The sequence below is a fragment of the Diceros bicornis genome, chromosome 4, assembly GCF_020826845.1.
Source record: "Diceros bicornis minor isolate mBicDic1 chromosome 4, mDicBic1.mat.cur, whole genome shotgun sequence".
Classification (NCBI taxonomy): domain Eukaryota; kingdom Metazoa; phylum Chordata; class Mammalia; order Perissodactyla; family Rhinocerotidae; genus Diceros; species Diceros bicornis.
Genome location: NC_080743.1, coordinates 9,565,749 through 9,582,713, shown reverse-complemented (window position 1 = coordinate 9,582,713; position 16,965 = coordinate 9,565,749). Strand labels below are relative to the sequence as shown.

General features: G+C 36.3%; 1 pseudogene; it reads left to right on the top strand.

The window, feature by feature from the left end:
• The first annotated feature begins 15,953 nt into the window (after positions 1 to 15,953).
• Positions 15,954 to 16,275, top strand: LOC131402211 (cytochrome c oxidase subunit 6A1, mitochondrial-like; annotated as a pseudogene).
• The last annotated feature ends 690 nt before the right edge of the window (positions 16,276 to 16,965 follow it).

Below are 16,965 nucleotides of genomic sequence, written 5' to 3'. Positions count from 1 at the left end.
TCTAAAATTAGATTTGACAGTAGTCTATTATATCCTTTTCTCAAGAAAATATGACAATATTCCATTTCATCACATAACATAACGAAAGAGATAAAACTTTCATTGCTCTGTGACTTTGATAGTTAACAATGAATTCCCCTAGGCAATTGCTGAAATTGCTTAGTAAGAAAAAAAATCTGAATTTGAATAGGTCACCACTTTATAAATATGCACAGTAAAATAGATCTTCTGTAATTGTCAGGTATAAGCTTTTGGTGATGTTTGCAAAAAAAGAAATCCCCAAAGCCTTAAGAATTTAATTCTCTTAATTTTAAGCTTCTGGAAAATTGAAAAATGTTTTTCAAAAGCAAATAAAAATAAAACTTTAATGGGTCTCAATGTTTCATAAATCCATGATATCAGTATATTCACATGACATACTTTATCAGACTCGGTTGCAAACAACAGAAACAGACTGGCTAACTTGAGCAGAAAAGGAATTCATTGAAAGAATTTTGAGTAGCTCTCAGAATGATGGAAAACCTGGAGAAGAGGATGACATCAAGACAGGAAATGCAATGAAAATGTAGCCAATAGGCAGCCAAACAAAGCGAGGGTCATGCCACAGGTAAGGACACCACTTCCGTGGACATCTGTCACTTCCGTTGGAATCTCGGCTCGACTACTGCTACCCTGAGTAACAGCTGCCTGTTCCCATATCTGCTTCACTTCCCCAAGATCCAAAGTCCTGAGCAGTTGGCCAAACCTAAGTTTACACGTTCAAGAGCTAAGCTGCCAGATGCAGAAAATATCTACCCTGCCTGCGATTTAGAAGTAGGAGATGGGACCCTTTGTTCCACAAAGATCCATTCATATGAGACATTTCCAAAGAGGTAGAAAGTTCAGATACTATTTAGCCAAAATATGAAAATTATACATTACACATGCCTGTAAGCAGGTGAGTTTGTAAAAAATTGTACATGGAGAGCCGTTATACATTTGCTGTCATGCTAATTTAGTAAAGAGTCTCTATTTTAACTATAATCTGAGAAAAAGAGTCAATTATGCCTGCATATTAGGGTCTTCTACACCAAAATTCTTCAGCTGCTCATTAAAATCAATATATTGAACAAGTCATCAGGATTTGATATTTTCAAAATGTCATTTTGAAAAGTATAGTGGAGTTGATATAAATTCTCAAGTTAATATTTCATAAGGACTAAAAATTCAAGAAAGGTAGATTTAGATAGATAGCTGCTAGATAGATAAATAGACAGATAGATAGATAGATAGACAGACAGACAGATAGATAGATATAGATCAATAGATGATAGATAGACAGATAGACAAATAGATATGGACAGATAGATATAACTTTTCTTTCCTCAAGATGAACATTTTCTAGTTGAGGAAAAACGTGCAAGCAATTTCTTTGCCTAAAGTTTCCTTTTTAAAAACAACAAAACAGACAGACAGTTTCTCTCATTCAAAATATTTGTCTAATGTTATTTAGAATAGAATAAACATATTATCTTGAACCTATATACTTCTTTCAGTGCATAGTTGAAGTAAGAGCTTTCTTAGGAGTAGTTTGGCTTCCATAACAATTATTTAAAGTGTAGAGAAGCATAAAAGATTTTATATTCACATTTAATATTTTAGCTTTAACAGGCATGTTTCTTGCACTCTAATTCAATGCCTCAAACAGCATCATGTGTGTGAGCAGGCTGTAAAAGAGTCATATTAAAAATTAACTTGGGGGGGCCGGCCCGGTGGCACAGGGGTTGGGTTTGCACTCCACTTTGGCAGGCTGGGGTTCAGATCCCAGGTGCGGACCTATACACTGCTTGTCGGGCCGTGCTGTGGCGGCATCCCATATACAAAAGTAGAGGAAAATTGGCACCAGTGTTAGCTCAGAGATAGTCTTCCTCAAGCAAAAAGAGGATGACTGGCAACAGATGTTAGCTCAGGGCCAATCTTCCTTACCAAAAAAAAAAAATTAACTTGGGAAAGTAGCCTCGCAGAACAGCCCAGTATTCCAAATCAGATCAACTGTCTCTCTTTTAAATTGAAATTATAGTAATGTTAGTTTGAGCACTGATAAGCTCTGATGAAATGGAAATTTTCAAAAAGTCTGTGAACCAAATTCCAGATTTTTGTCCCAAAGAGAAAACTTTACCTAGATTTTGTTACCTATGAAGGTAGAGAATTAATAATTTGAATAATGTTATAATGAGAAAAACAGAGTTAAAAAAATGGTAATTTGAAAAAAAAACCCAAAATATAAAAGCATAATAATTAGTTGGATGGCACATGCGCAATTTATTATTTTCTAAGTCCTTTATTTCACAATAAAAGGGGCAATGTATGGCCACATTCAGAGAAATAGGTGTCATTATTTCCCTAAGGTACCAGGCTTTACTTAGATCTTGGAAAAAATGAATAAGCACCTTGCATTTACCTGTAATCTTGAGCATTCAATAAATTTCCTTTTTACATTGCCCTACATCAGGCTAACTTAAAATGTGATGTTCTTTCATTCATTCACTCACCACACATTTACTGAGTGCATACTTTTACCAAAACACTGTGCTGTTTTATAAAGATGAGGAACTCACAATGTCATGAGAGAGACAGACACATAAATAAATGATTATGACACAAATATTGCAAATGTACTTATGAAGTGTTTGGGGAGCACAGAAGACACAGCAATTAACTACGAGGGAGGCAGACAAGACTTCACAGAAGAGGGGACATTGAAACTTGATCTTGCAAATGACATTCATGCTGATTGTAAATTGCAATAAATATTTGATAAATATGAGCTTGAGTCCTCATTTGGAGCAATGTATGTCAAAATAGTGAAACTCATTTTAATTTACAGTCAAAACATCATCACTTGTATCCATCAAAGGCAAAGTTGATACTCACCACCTCCCACTATTTCTTTCTTTCCACCCCTGTTGAATCCACTCTGATCAGGTTTCCGTCCTTATCCTTCAGTAAAACTTTCTATCATCCATGATCTCTGCATTGCTAAATCCAGACGTAATTTCTCAGTCCTCGTCTTACTTGACCTGGTTAATGGATCACTCGCTCCTCTGAAACATTTTGAGTACTTGGTTTCCATTAAACTCTGTTTGCCTCATTTTTCTCCTATCCTTCTGGCTACTGTTATTCAGATTCTTTTGATGATTCCTCCTTTTCTTCCAAATGCCTCAATGTAAGAGCACAGTCCTCAGAATGCTTCTCTTTTCCTGCTAAATTCAACCCCTAAGTGATATCATTCAATCTCTCAGCTTTAAGCAGCACCTGTATGCTGCTCCATATCTATATCTCCAGCCCCAAAGTCTGCACTGAACTCAAGACTGCTCTACCCAACTATCCACTCAGTAGGTCCACTTGGAATGTCTAGAAAACATCTCACACTTGAATATGTTAAATCCGATCTCCTCATATTTCCATCTAAACTAGCTCCTCCTGCTGTCATCCCCACTTCAGGAAACGATAATTCCATTCTTTCAGTTGTTCAGGCTCCCAAATTTGGAGTCATCTTTGACTCTTCTCTTTCTCTCAGACTCCACATCTGGTCCATCATTAACTCCTGTCAACTCTAGCTTCAAAATACATCCAGAATGTAATGACTTCTTATCACCTTCACTGCCCTGGTCTGAGCCACGTCATCTCTTGCCTGGATTTATGTAATAACCTTCTAACTGGTCACCCTGAATCTAGTCTAGGCTTCTTCACTCTGTTTTCAACACTGGAGCCATAGCAATCCTGTCAGATCTGCTAAAAACTCCCTCATATTTCTCCATGCCACTCTGAACAGAACCAAAATTTTTGCTATGAATCCCCAAATCCCATGTGACCCAATATCTCATTATCTCTGTGTCATCATTCCCTACACCTCTACCCCCATATTCACTTACTCCAGTCTCACTAGCCTCTTTGCTGTTCCTCACAGACGCCAGGCGTGCTCCTGCTTCAGGTATTCACACTTGCCTGGCCCTTCCTTCTGTTTGGAGTGAACTTCCCTGCATATCCGCGTCGATAAGCCCATACCTTCCTTTAGGTCTGTCTTCAAATTTCACCTTTTCAGTGAAATCTTACTCTTTCTAAAATTGTAATTTCCATCCCAATTACTTGTATTCCTCTTCTTTGTTTTATTTTTCCCTTTAGCACTTATAACTAATACTACATAATTTATCCATTTATCTTTTTTATTTTCTTTCTCATCACAATATGCTTCATGATGGCAAAGATTTTTGTAGGTTTTGTTCACTACTGTATCTCTAATATTTAGAAGCAGTGCCTGATGCATAATAGATGCTCAATAAATATTTGTTAATAAATAATATACAACATAGGGATTTAAGATTGTAGAAATCAGTACCAGTACTGAGTACTTACCTACGTTCTGAGGAAGTTAATGAAAAGCAAGTGTGAATATGTACATTTCTTGCCAAATCAGAGGTCATTTCCACCAGGAGGTGGAAGGGAGCAATACATCAAGGCATGGATCCATGTCCCAAAGTCTCCCCTGATTTCTTCCCAGGTCAAAATTCCAGCTAGAAAGTCGAGGGGGTGGCATTTCTGAAGCTGAACCTTAATGGATGCCAGCATTCCTGCCATGAAGGAATGTGTTTCCCAATTTCTCTTCTATTTTCCCTAAAAATATAGCCAGTTTAAACCCTAGTCAAAGACTTATTTTATTTGTCATGACATTTATAATTGGGATTATTCACTCCCCTGAAGAATTTGCTAATGTACAAATAATTGTATATTATTTGTCATGTGTGCAATATTGTTATTTTTGCAACCTCATGTTCTATTTTCTTCCAGAAATTCATACAAAATGTTTCCATTGGAATACAAGAAATTAACTCTCTTGGCTTTCCACGCCACTAACACTGGTGTTATTGAAAACAGAATGGTTGTTTAGATGTTCAGATGATAACATAATCCAAAATTTTATAATTTTAAACACAATCTCAACTAAAATCAGCAATAAGCTATCCTGGGTTTCTTAATCTTAAAAAATACTATTTTCAGTGGGACTTCTAAAATCTGTCTTTTTTGACTAGTATATTTTTTAGGTGCCCTAACTTATGTAACAGATAAATGCTGAAACCTCTGTGGCTTATCTCAAGTGAAGTTTATTTTTCATTTATGCAAAAGCCAAGTAGCATCATGGTTGAGGTAAGTGGTACTCTCCTCCACGCAAGTATTCAAGGACCCAGGCTGATGAAGCCTCTTCCATCTTCAAAACCTGGCTTCTACGGTCAACTCAGGCATTCAATACCTAACTGCAAGGCAAACGAAGAGAAAGAGCAGAGGGACACGTGGGGAGTTTTTATGAGCTAGGCTTAGACATGGCATATATCATATCTACATTCCATCAGCTAGCACCCAGACTTCCGGCCCCAACCTATGTCAAGGAAGGCTGGAAAATGTGTACCAAAGAGAAAAGGGAAATGGATTTTGTTAAATTTAGCCAGTCTCTGCCACAGTCTTCTCTTTTAGCCACTAAATATCCATTTTCCTTGTGCTCCTACATATAGAACTCATTCTTCCACTCCACTAAAGTCCTGTCCAGTCATTACATCCAGCTAGAAGTCCAGTATCTTCTGGTGATGCAGCAACTCTCCATTGAGTCCAAATGTGGCAACTTATGAATTGGTAACCCTTGTGAATACAAAACAACGTATTTCCATCTCCTACTCCCAAGCCATACACATACCCAATTTACAAAGGTAGTGAAAAAATAAGATAACCACAATGAAAGCTTCCATTCAGAAAATAAAAATAGTGACCATGGTAAGAATTTATGAAATCCCGCAGAGTAGACATTTTGAAGGGCCCCTACACACAAGAAGTGGGACATTTCTTGGTTGGACTCTTGAGTTTAATTTCTGGGAATATGTCCCTTATCCATTTTTCTCCCTGGCCCCTTCTTCCACCCTATGGAGACTTCTTTCTTGATCACTGTCACCACATCTGAAGTTGTTGTGGGAGATCAGGCACTCCTTTGGGGCTGTAGAAGCTTTGGAAGTCTTATTCTTGCTTCAGTAAGAAGGCCACATCCTTAATCTGATTTTCGTCATAAGCTGTTGGACCCTCCAAAGCTATTTCAATTTTATTTCCTATTTTTAGAAGTATAATGGCAGCCAATTTTCCTCCCTTTCAACTCCCAAATTTCTGAACTTTCTTCATTCTCTTTCCTTTCTTGAGCCAAGCCTGGAAGTAGGATACATCATTTCCACTCACAATCTGTGGGCCAGCGAGCCAGTCACGTGGCCCTACCCAACTTCAAGAAAGCCTTAGAAATGAAGTCTAGCTGTAGACTCAGCAGAAAGAAAACCAGTTTGACTAGCAGCCAGGCAATTTCTGCCACAACTATTAAGTTTGAAGGATCGTTACAATGTGGAGAGTGGATTTTTGTTTAGTTTTGTTTTAAGGTTTCATGGTAGAGAAGACGATGATGACAAGAAAGTCTCAGACTGTTTGTGAAATATATAACGTTTATGAGAATTCAATTTTCTGAACACTCTTGATCTAATATTATATCTTGATTTCCAAAAGTGAAAAGTAGGAAACAAATAGTATAATTTTAGAGAAATAAAAAACTCATTCTGCTCTATCTTTCTTTGGCATGAGTTTAGAACCATGCACTCTGAGCTTCTTGTCTGTCTTCCCCACACACCATTAGCTTGTGAAAGGCAGTTTTCACTGTTAGATACCCATACAAACCTTAGTAAATGTTCAAGACTCAAGGAAGTAGAAGAGGATATGAATACATTCTTATGAATTTTTGAGAAATTAACTAATAATTTATAATACCACTGACATCAACTGTGTGGCCTTAATGAGATGTTTAAGCATTAGAAGAAACAAGTTTCCTATGACGATATGAGTTTTTCTTTGGTGAAAGTACAAAATCATTGAGTTAAATTATATTTTTAATATATATATGAATGTCTAGTGTGTGGAGTTTTTTTCATGCAGAAGTCCCAGGAGCAACATTAGGATGAGGGCAGAGGCTGCAGGGTGTTGGTGTCCATTGCATCAAGTTCCAAGATAGGTTTTCCCGTTAAAGCACTACAGATTAAAATACTCCTAGTAGTATTTTAGCTGAAAGGAAGATTCAGGACAGGGATAAAAATGTGAGTTTACTGGGAGACTTCACATACTGACAGTTTATTCCTTATGGCTAAAGATAGAACCAGGAGCAGGAACTAAAATATTACCAGTCTAAACGTCTCTAAAATTCCTTGATGGAGGTTTCCCAGGACAAATTGACAAGTAAAAGATTTTAAAGGAATAATTTAGACCGTTACCTCTAGTTTTAACCTCTAATTATTATTTTAACCCCTTATTATTAGTTTTAATCTCTAATATATGACCTGTGCAAAGCTAAGGCAATGGCTTCATTGTGAATCACCTTCAAGGTTATTATCACCCTGTTATGAACTGAAAATTTGTGTCTCCCCCCAAATTCATATGTTGAAAATCTAACTCCCAAAGGGGTGGTATTAGGAGGTGAGGCCATTGGGAGGTGATTAGGTCATAAGAGTAGAGCCCTCATGAATGAGATTAGTGCCCTATAAATGAGACCAGAGAGCTGTCTCACCCTTTCCAACACATGAGACATAGCAAGAAGACTGCTGTCTGTGAACCAGGAAGCAGCTCTCACTGGACACTGAAACTGTCAGCACCTTGATATTAGACTTCTCAGAGTCCAAAATTGTGAGAAATAAATTTTTTCTGTTAAACCACCCAGTCTACATTAATTTGCCTGAATGGACTAAGACACATCCAAAGGAGTCAGGCTTTAGTCTGTGGATGTCTTCTCAAAGTTTTCTTCCAGAACGCAGGGAGAATCACTTTGGTATTTACGTGAAGACAAAGTATGTCTCACGCTTCTGCCCTCACGGAAGGAAGATATTTTCTTTCTCAATTACTCAGCCAATCATATTTTCTTTTGATTTTCTCTGAATAACAAAGGACTCAATATTCTTTATCATATATACAAATAATGTGTAATAGAACCACTTCTTCAATAAATTTCCATCACCACACTACAAATTGGATAAAATTTTAAAACATCTAATTCAGTAATTTTCCTTGCTAAAAGGTAAAAAAAAAAAAAAAAGCGAAGAGTTTTACTTCCCTTCGACTAGCATGGACTTAGGAACTGGAGTTAGGATTTTTTTTCTTTGAGTCATTAAAGCTCAAATTCTATCATCCATTTAATTTTATCCTCATTACACATTTTATTTTCACTGGTTACCACAGACTTAATGATTCTAAATATATAGTTCTGTCAGCTCAGGACATTTGCACTAAGCATTTTTTCTTCACCTTGATTATGGCATAGAAAACCTTCAGAGAATTACACAAAGCCTATACTATTCATTCCATTTTTAATTCATCCCTCCAAATTAATGGTTTCTATCAATTAGACAACAAAAACTGAAAAGGGGAGAAATGCAGGGTACAGTGTTTTTCATCTAAAGGTGCACTGCTGTAAGAGATGTTAAACAGTTGAGCCAGATTTTAATGAATTCTGAGATAGGTTTTAATTAGGGTTGACATATGAACTGAATAGTTCTACAGTAGCCTATACAAGAAGGGTTCTTTTTAAAACTAAAACCTAGAATTATTATATGTAATTAGTGTTATAAATGAAAAGATATGAATGGCAGATTTTTGGTGCCAGGAGAATACTAATTCAGACCTCATTCCTAACAGGCTTCCCGCTCACACTGGCTGCCATTTGCTAACTGTGCTATATTTCACAAAGGTCAACATTTGGATATCTACCCAGTAAACAAATCCACAAGGACAATATATTGACAGATCCAACCTAATCGGAAAGATGGTGAAGAGTCTCAACCACGCGGTTCAGGTAAACCTAATAGACAATGATGCTGCAAATGGGCCAAGTGTGCCAACTTTTATGAGAGCACACGGCTTGTTAATTAGCCAACAAATAAATGACTCACTTTAAAGGGGAAATTTATCTGGCCTATTGGACAATGAGGTAGAATTCCTAGAACTCCTTTGATTCAATACCAAAGAGACAGAATGAGGTTACTTTAAAATATTGCTCTACCCCACACTTTTTAAAAAAGCATTCACATAAAAACCCAAAACTACTTTCACGGTCGCTAATAATTTTTTGTCAGAGAAAATGGAAGCAGTCTGGTTCATGAAGAAAATCTTATTTTTAATTCATATCAAAATCAACAACTTATTTAATTATATGCAAAAGGATATGTTGAAAGACTAAAGAATCTTCTAGCAGACTTTATGATGGAGCCAAAAATGTGACCTAGAAGAGTTTCTAGTCACTAGGAAACTATGGAGTGGATAAATGCATCACCAGAAACATCATCAGTAACATAAGTATTATAGTACACACAATAATACATATAAGTATTATTTGTAAATATGCCATTTCACGGGCACTAGGAGAAAAGAAGGATCCTGTCCTATTGAAACAAATGGTCTAAGTTAGACTATGGTTAGGATTACTCTACATCAGGAGTCAGAACACTTTTTCTCTGAAGATTCAAACTGTAAATATTCTAGGCAATACGGTGTGTTGCAACTATTCAACCCTGCCATTGCAGCATGAAAGCAATCATAGACCATATATAAATAATTTGATATGACTACATTCCAAGAAAACTTTATTTATGGACACAAGTTATTTTGTATAAGGTTTACATATCATGAGACATTATTCTTCTTTTGTTTTTTTCCTAACCATTAAACAATGTAAAAATCATTCTTAGTCTATGGGCTATTCAAAAACATGTGGTGGCCTGGATTTGGTCCACGGGACATAGTTTTCCCAGGACAGGTCCATTTTGTGTTTGTTGACCTAGCATTAATAGCTCTCCCTTTATCTCAAAGTGTTCTTTTGTGGACAATAGATTATATGATGATCCTAGCTATGGTGAAAATGTATCAAAACAAAAACCCAACAAAGCATGCAACATACCCAGCTTTACAGCAGAAGTATATTATAAAATCGTTTTATTTATAAATGTCAATAAACTAGCATTATTGAATGTAAGTGCTATTTGTTATCTGACTCATATAGCGTACATTTGAAGGCATAATTGAGTAAATGAAAGAAAGTATTCAGCAGCTAAAGAAAGGACCAACAGTTTGAGAAAACTGCATACAACAGAAAACAGGTTTGTCTGAGATGAGCTGAAGGGGTATTCAGAAGAACATGAAACATAAATTGAGCCAGCTTTCTATTTTTCTGTTGATAGAATATCATTCATGAAACATCATGTTCTGACATGGGTCAAGCAGTCCCGTTTACTATCTGAAAACATCACTACAGATAATGTGAAATTTGACACGGTAGGTTAAGGAAAACAGAATTTGGCCTACAATTTTTTTTCATGAGATAAATGAGTTAAAAACTGGAGTACTAGATACATAACAGATAAATAACAGAAGAGAAGCCTTTTTGGAAGTCTCACACATCAGGAGTATTTTCATCTCAAGACTGCATAATTAATCCAACTCTGGTTTTACAATATCAACATAATATACAAGATACTTCCAGTGTCAGTATTCTGCAATCACATTTGCTGGTGAGACCCAAAGCACTATTGAATTTTCCAGAGAAAGATTTCATTTGTCACTAAAAATGACCAATAATGACAACATAAACCTTAGGTTGACAGCCACAATTTCATCAGGAGGATGCACAATTCAAACAACATATTTTTCTTCTCCCAGCTCAAAGGTTAAGATGTATGATGGCAGATAAAAGCAACACTTTGTACCCCATGAAGACAAGAAATAATAGCCGTGCTTCAAGAAAAAGCACGGCATGTGGTCTTGCAACCTATGGTAAAAACGCGTAGGCAACTCCATGCCGTATCATGATAACTCCATAATTTACCCTTTCTCTCTGGCGTCTAGACCAGTACAACTCTGTCAAGTGGTTTACTAATAATAACAAAAAAGAATTTCTGTCATAGTTTCTCTCCCACATTCTTTTATTTCATTTATTTTTTTCTTCATCCAAACATCAGGCTCCACTGCTACATGTCATATGGGGAGCAGAGTCTGAGGATCCCAGGATAATTCGAGGTCATCATATGCCTACCAATGGGGCTAAAAGCCAGAGCTCCCTGGACAAACTGCATTCCATTAGCTCTATGAGTTTATCCTTTCCCGACTGCAAATTTACCCTATATTTTAAGGAAATCATTCTTTAACAACAACGGAACTAATCACATTTGCCTTCATAGAATTGTCATATTATAAAGAAAAGACAGATAAAAACATAAACTGACAAAACAATAAAAGACCATGAATCTTCATGGTAGATGAGAGGGTAAGATTTACAGACTAATCAAAAAGACACAGAAAGGATGTGCAGGGCACAAAGATAGTACCCAGGTAACTCATTCCATACCTGAGAGTAATTCACACTAAAGTGACCATTTCCTCCACTTGAAATCTTTCAGTACATTCTGCTGAAGTTCCCCGATATTGACGTCTAATCCCCACCAACAAATGTCTCCTTTCACTGACTTCCTGATGTGATGAACTGGCAGAGGACATGCACTTGGAAAAGCGTTCACACTAGAAGCTAGTCTCAGTGAATCTTACTTCCTACTTGGATGCCGTGTTAGGTGTTAAAAATATTTATGCCTGGCATCAGAAGAGATAGACTCATGGCACTAAAGGCAATTTACATAAGCAAATATCTTTTTAAAATTTTTATTCCATAAAAATGAAAGCTAAATTTAACATAAAAGTCAAAGTTTAATGAAATGAAATTTTCAAAGTCTGTAATGCACGTATTTGGTTAATATATTTTAGAACATCTTGAATCTCTTTGCTGACTATTTTTACATGAGATTTCCAATTAAAATCATGACTTTTTTTTTATTGAAGCTTGAATACTAAAAGTTGCTGTTGGCTTAAAACATTGACATAACAAAATATACTTCTTTCTGGGAGGACTTTAATTGCAAGAAAAATTTATGCTTCTTTTCCTTTAGCATGAATTTGAGTATCATACAACTATAGATTAAAATATCTACAATAAGGTCAACTTATATACAGTAATAGTAGTTAATATTTTTGGATGTTTATCAAGTGCAGGCTATTTGCTACATATTTCACACTTAATTCTCATGTATTCCTCACGACATAAGGACTATTACTTTGCCCATTTTGCAGATAGGGAATGTGAGGCACAGACAGGTGAAATAACCTATCCCTGAGTGATGGGCGGAACAAGATGTAAAACAAAGTGATCTGATTCCAGAGTCAGTTCTTTTAACCATCACTCTACTACCTTCCTGCATTTTACTTTTAAAATGACATGTTTGCAAATCTTAAAAATTCTAGGACATTAGAGTGACTGATATGATTCACTAAATATACCAGAACATGAACTGTCTGTGTCAAATCTATGTATGTATTGTCACTTACACGTAACTCATTGTATTCACTATATTTGCCAAACAGACAACAATTAATTTCATTCAGGATTGAATCCATATAACTTATTATTATTGAGAGCTGTCAGACAAGTTATAAATATCTGCTGCTTCTACCACACCATCTCTCTTGAGGAATGCATTCATTACTTTCACACTTTATTGAGGTCATAGGATTTCAGGAGAGTCATTTGTTCTATCTATTGCTGATATCAGGAAACTATTGGCTGAAACTTTATAAAAATGACAGGGTTACTACTTCAGCAAAGCTCTCATTATGTGTGACTTTTCAGGTCAACATCTACAGAGAATACAAGCAACAAGGAACTTTCACTTACAAGATTTCAGGTTGCAGGAAGAATATGGTTCAGTAGGGTCATTGAGTTTCTATTCTAGTATCAATAACTTGAGATGGGAGAACTTGTATTTTAAGCTTTCTTAAGGGATCAAATCTAAAAAGATTCTAAATTTAAAACCACAGCACAAATGTCCAACCTCAGAATCTCATTGACTCCTGTCTAATCATGACCTTTGGTAAAAGTATAATTTTAAGGCAAGATATTACATTAAATATCATCCAAACAGTTCATTCCTTTTTGTAGTCTCATTTTAATGCTATTTAAAAAGTCAAGAAAATGGCTTTTCCCCTAGAGCCTCCAGAAAGGAAGGCAGTCCTGTCAATACCTTGATTTTAGCCCAGTGAGACCCATTTTGGACTTCCACCTCCAGAACTGTAAGAAAATAAATTTGCGTTATTTTAAGCCATCACACTTGCAGTAATTTGTTACAGCCACAATAGGAAACTAATACGACATTCAATTTTACTCCCTTTTTACCGTCCTCTCCCTTATATATCTGTATATAAAAAGAAAGGGAGAGAAAGAGAAGAGGACAGAAAGAGAAAGAGAGAGAGAGAAAGAGAGAAACTGGGTTTTCATATTTGGGAATATGTTAATACATGCTCGTGTTAAGTATATTTTAGGCTCCTACATCAACTTCTTTTGCCTTTGTCTCTAAATAATATGCAATCTTAGGAGGAGACTTTAAAAAATTAAAGTTAAACAGACTTTGAAAATTCAAGTTAATAAATGCTTCTTTTGGATTAATTAACTATACAAATAGAGAGCAGAGTGCAACTCAGTGTGGGCCTCCTATGGGATGCTATTAGAGAAAAAAATGTTGCTGTCATTTTCACTAGAATGAGATATAATTTTTTTTCTGTCTGCTCACTCAGTTTGTAATACATAAGAATTCAGACACCATTGTGTTTGAGTAATAACTTAATGCCTTACCTAAAAACACAATAATGGGAAATTCTGATAAATTAAACCAATATCTATTGAAATTAGAGTTTAGGAAAAACGTTCCCATGTGATAATTACAAAATAAGCTGTTGCCAGCAGTAAATTTACTTGTTATAACATGAGGGCAATTAATGGTACTGTAGAAATAATTTTATAGCTATAAAATGTAATTGCATTTTGTTAACCCAATATGAACCTTTCTCTCAAAAGAAAAAATAAGTTGAGAATGCTAATTTCCATGTATTGCTTCTAGCCAAAGGACTAGCCAATTAATAATTAAGTATTGCCTGATTAAGAAGCTATCTGATTTTTTTACCCTTGTACTAAATTTCAATTTATATCAGGTACCTTAACAGTAATGATATTTTGGTTCCACATGGAAAGTTTGTTTAATAAGAATATGAGGGGCTGGCCCGTGGTGTAGCGGTTAAGTGTGCGCGCTCCGCTGCTGGCGGCCCGGGTTCGGATCCCAGGCGCGCACCGACACAGCGCTTGTCAGGCCATGCTGTGGCGGCTTCCCACATAAAGTGGAGGAAGATGGGCACGGATGTTAGCTCAGGGCCAGTCTTCCTCGGCAAAAAATAGGAGGATTGGCATGGATGTTATCTCAGGGCTGATCTTCCTCACAAAAAAAAAAAAATGAGTATGAGGAATAAAATGACAATAATGGTAGTACAATTTACTGTTGAAATAGGACCTATAGAAATTTTATAGGTCTTTCATGCATGCCATATTCATAAACAGTCCAATTAGCTCATGAACATTTTGAAGTTCCATTGCTAAATTATCATTGCAATAATGTTGCAATCATCTTAAGAAAAAAATAGCGCCATATAGACTACAAGTGTTGCCATAAAGTTCAGCCTTAAAACTTCTGTGAGTTTACTCTCTGCATAGTCATTGTCTATGGTGCCTTTCTCGGCAAACAAGTTTAGGTAACCAATGGCCACCACCAGACAAATGAAAGCCAAAAATGCCTCTTTCTGTAGGACTGAGCATTTGAAAAGGGGTTAGGTTGATAACAATAAGTCTTTAGGATTTTCAGTCTCCTTTTCTTCTAGTAATTTTTCCAACCACTCTACAGTTAGAGCAATTTCCTTTAAAATAGTTAAATCTTACTGTAATAAATGTCTTTCTTTTCAAGACATGAGAATCTTTTGGCTGATACTCATTCTCTTATGGAAGTTTTAACTTTCGAGAAGATTATTAACCTTTAAAAATGCCTTAAGCATTAACACAATAAGATACCACTACATGCCTATTAGAATGGCCAAAATCCAAAACACTGACAACACCAAATCCTAGCGGAAACGTGGAGCAAAAGGGACTCTCCTTCACTGCTGATGGGAATGCAAAATGGTACAGCCTCTTTGGAAAACAGTTTGGCAGTGTCACACAAAATTAAACATACTTTTAACATATGATCCAGTAATTGAGCTCCTTAGTATTTACTCAAAGAAATTGAAAACTTATGTCCACACAAACATCTGCACATGGATGTTTACAAGGTTTTACTTATAATTGTTAAAACTTGGATGCAACCAAGATGTCCTTCAGTAGGTGAATGGATAAATAAACTGTGGTCCCTCCAGACAATGGAGTATTATTCAGGGCTAAAAAGAAATAAGCTACTGAGTCATGAAAAGACGTGGAAGAAGCTTAAATGCATATTATTAAGTTAAAGAAGCTAATCTGAAAAGGCGGCACACTGTATGATTCCAACTATATGACATTCTGGAAAAGGCAAAACTACAGAGACAGTAAAAGGATCAGTGGTTGCCAAGAGTTAGTGGGGAAGGAGGGATGAATAGGCAGGGGACAGAGGATTTTTACGGCAGTGAAACTATTCTATATGATACTACAATGGTGGATACATGTGATTATACATTTGTCCAAATCCATAGAATGTACAACACCAAGATTGAACCTTACTGTAAACTATGGACGTTGGGTGATACTGACGTGTCAATGTAGGTTCATCAATTGTAATAAATGTACCATTGTGGTACAGGATACCGATAATGGGAGAGGTTGTGGGGGGTTGAGGGAGATGGGGTTTATAATAACTATCTGTATTTCCTGCTCAATTTTGCTGTGAATCTAAAACTGCTCTAAAAAATAAAGTTTATTAATTTAAAAAATGCGTTAAGCAGCACTGTGTCTGTCCAGGTAGAAAATGGCAGCAGTGGGCCTGGTTTCTGGGCTGCTAGCTTGGTCTCAGACACAGGGGCTGGCCTCTCTCAATTGGCGCCCACAGTGAGGAGGGTTCAGCTTGCAGGTGGAAGGTTCTCATCTACTTGGTCAAGTTCCCCCTGGTGGGAGGGAGCATGCTGAACATATTCCTGAAGTCTCATCAAGGAAAGCATGAGAGACTCAAGTTTATTGACTACCACCATCTCCACATCAGGCCCAATCCCTTTCCCCGGGGAGGTGGTAACCATATACTATTTTATAACCCTCCTGCAAATCAGCTTCTGACTTGCTATGAAGATGACTAAAGAGAACCGGGACTACTCCCAAGACACCAAAGACCACAGCACTGGTTTGGACCATTACTCTGCACATGGACCAGAAAAGTGTACAGGACCTTAGGTATCCCTTATTTGTATCAAATGATGACCATTCCTTTGCTTGTGGCAGGACATAGCTTAAATAAATAACATATATTTCTTAAAATGCCTTATAAAGTTTAAGTAATTTATTTATCCATTTTAATAATGGGTACATATTACTGACATTGTCCCTTATTAAACATCCTTATTTCTTGGGGGATCCTACATAAACTTTGAGGGTGTTGGAGATCATTTATTTAATATATTAAACACTCCCACCACACAGAATTATTAAATGTATTCTAATTTAAAGAATGGCAATTTTGTCATTATTTAGCTGGTATTGTTAATACCATATTGCCTCAATAAGGCATTTTTCTTTTCTGCTTAGAAGGTAGTATTTTCAGTGATGTGTCCTTTTATAACAAAGTTGGTTGCAATCCCTCAAGTCAACTTGTTTGGAAGCCAAAACAACACAATGTATTACTATGAGGAGTAATTTCCTAATAGTGCTATGAATGTAGGACACCAACGATTAGTTTGATTCATTTTCAGTCTGCCACAATGTTCTTTGAAGAAATATTTATCCAGTGCATTCCCATATCATTCAAACACTGTATTGTTAACTGTTTTGCT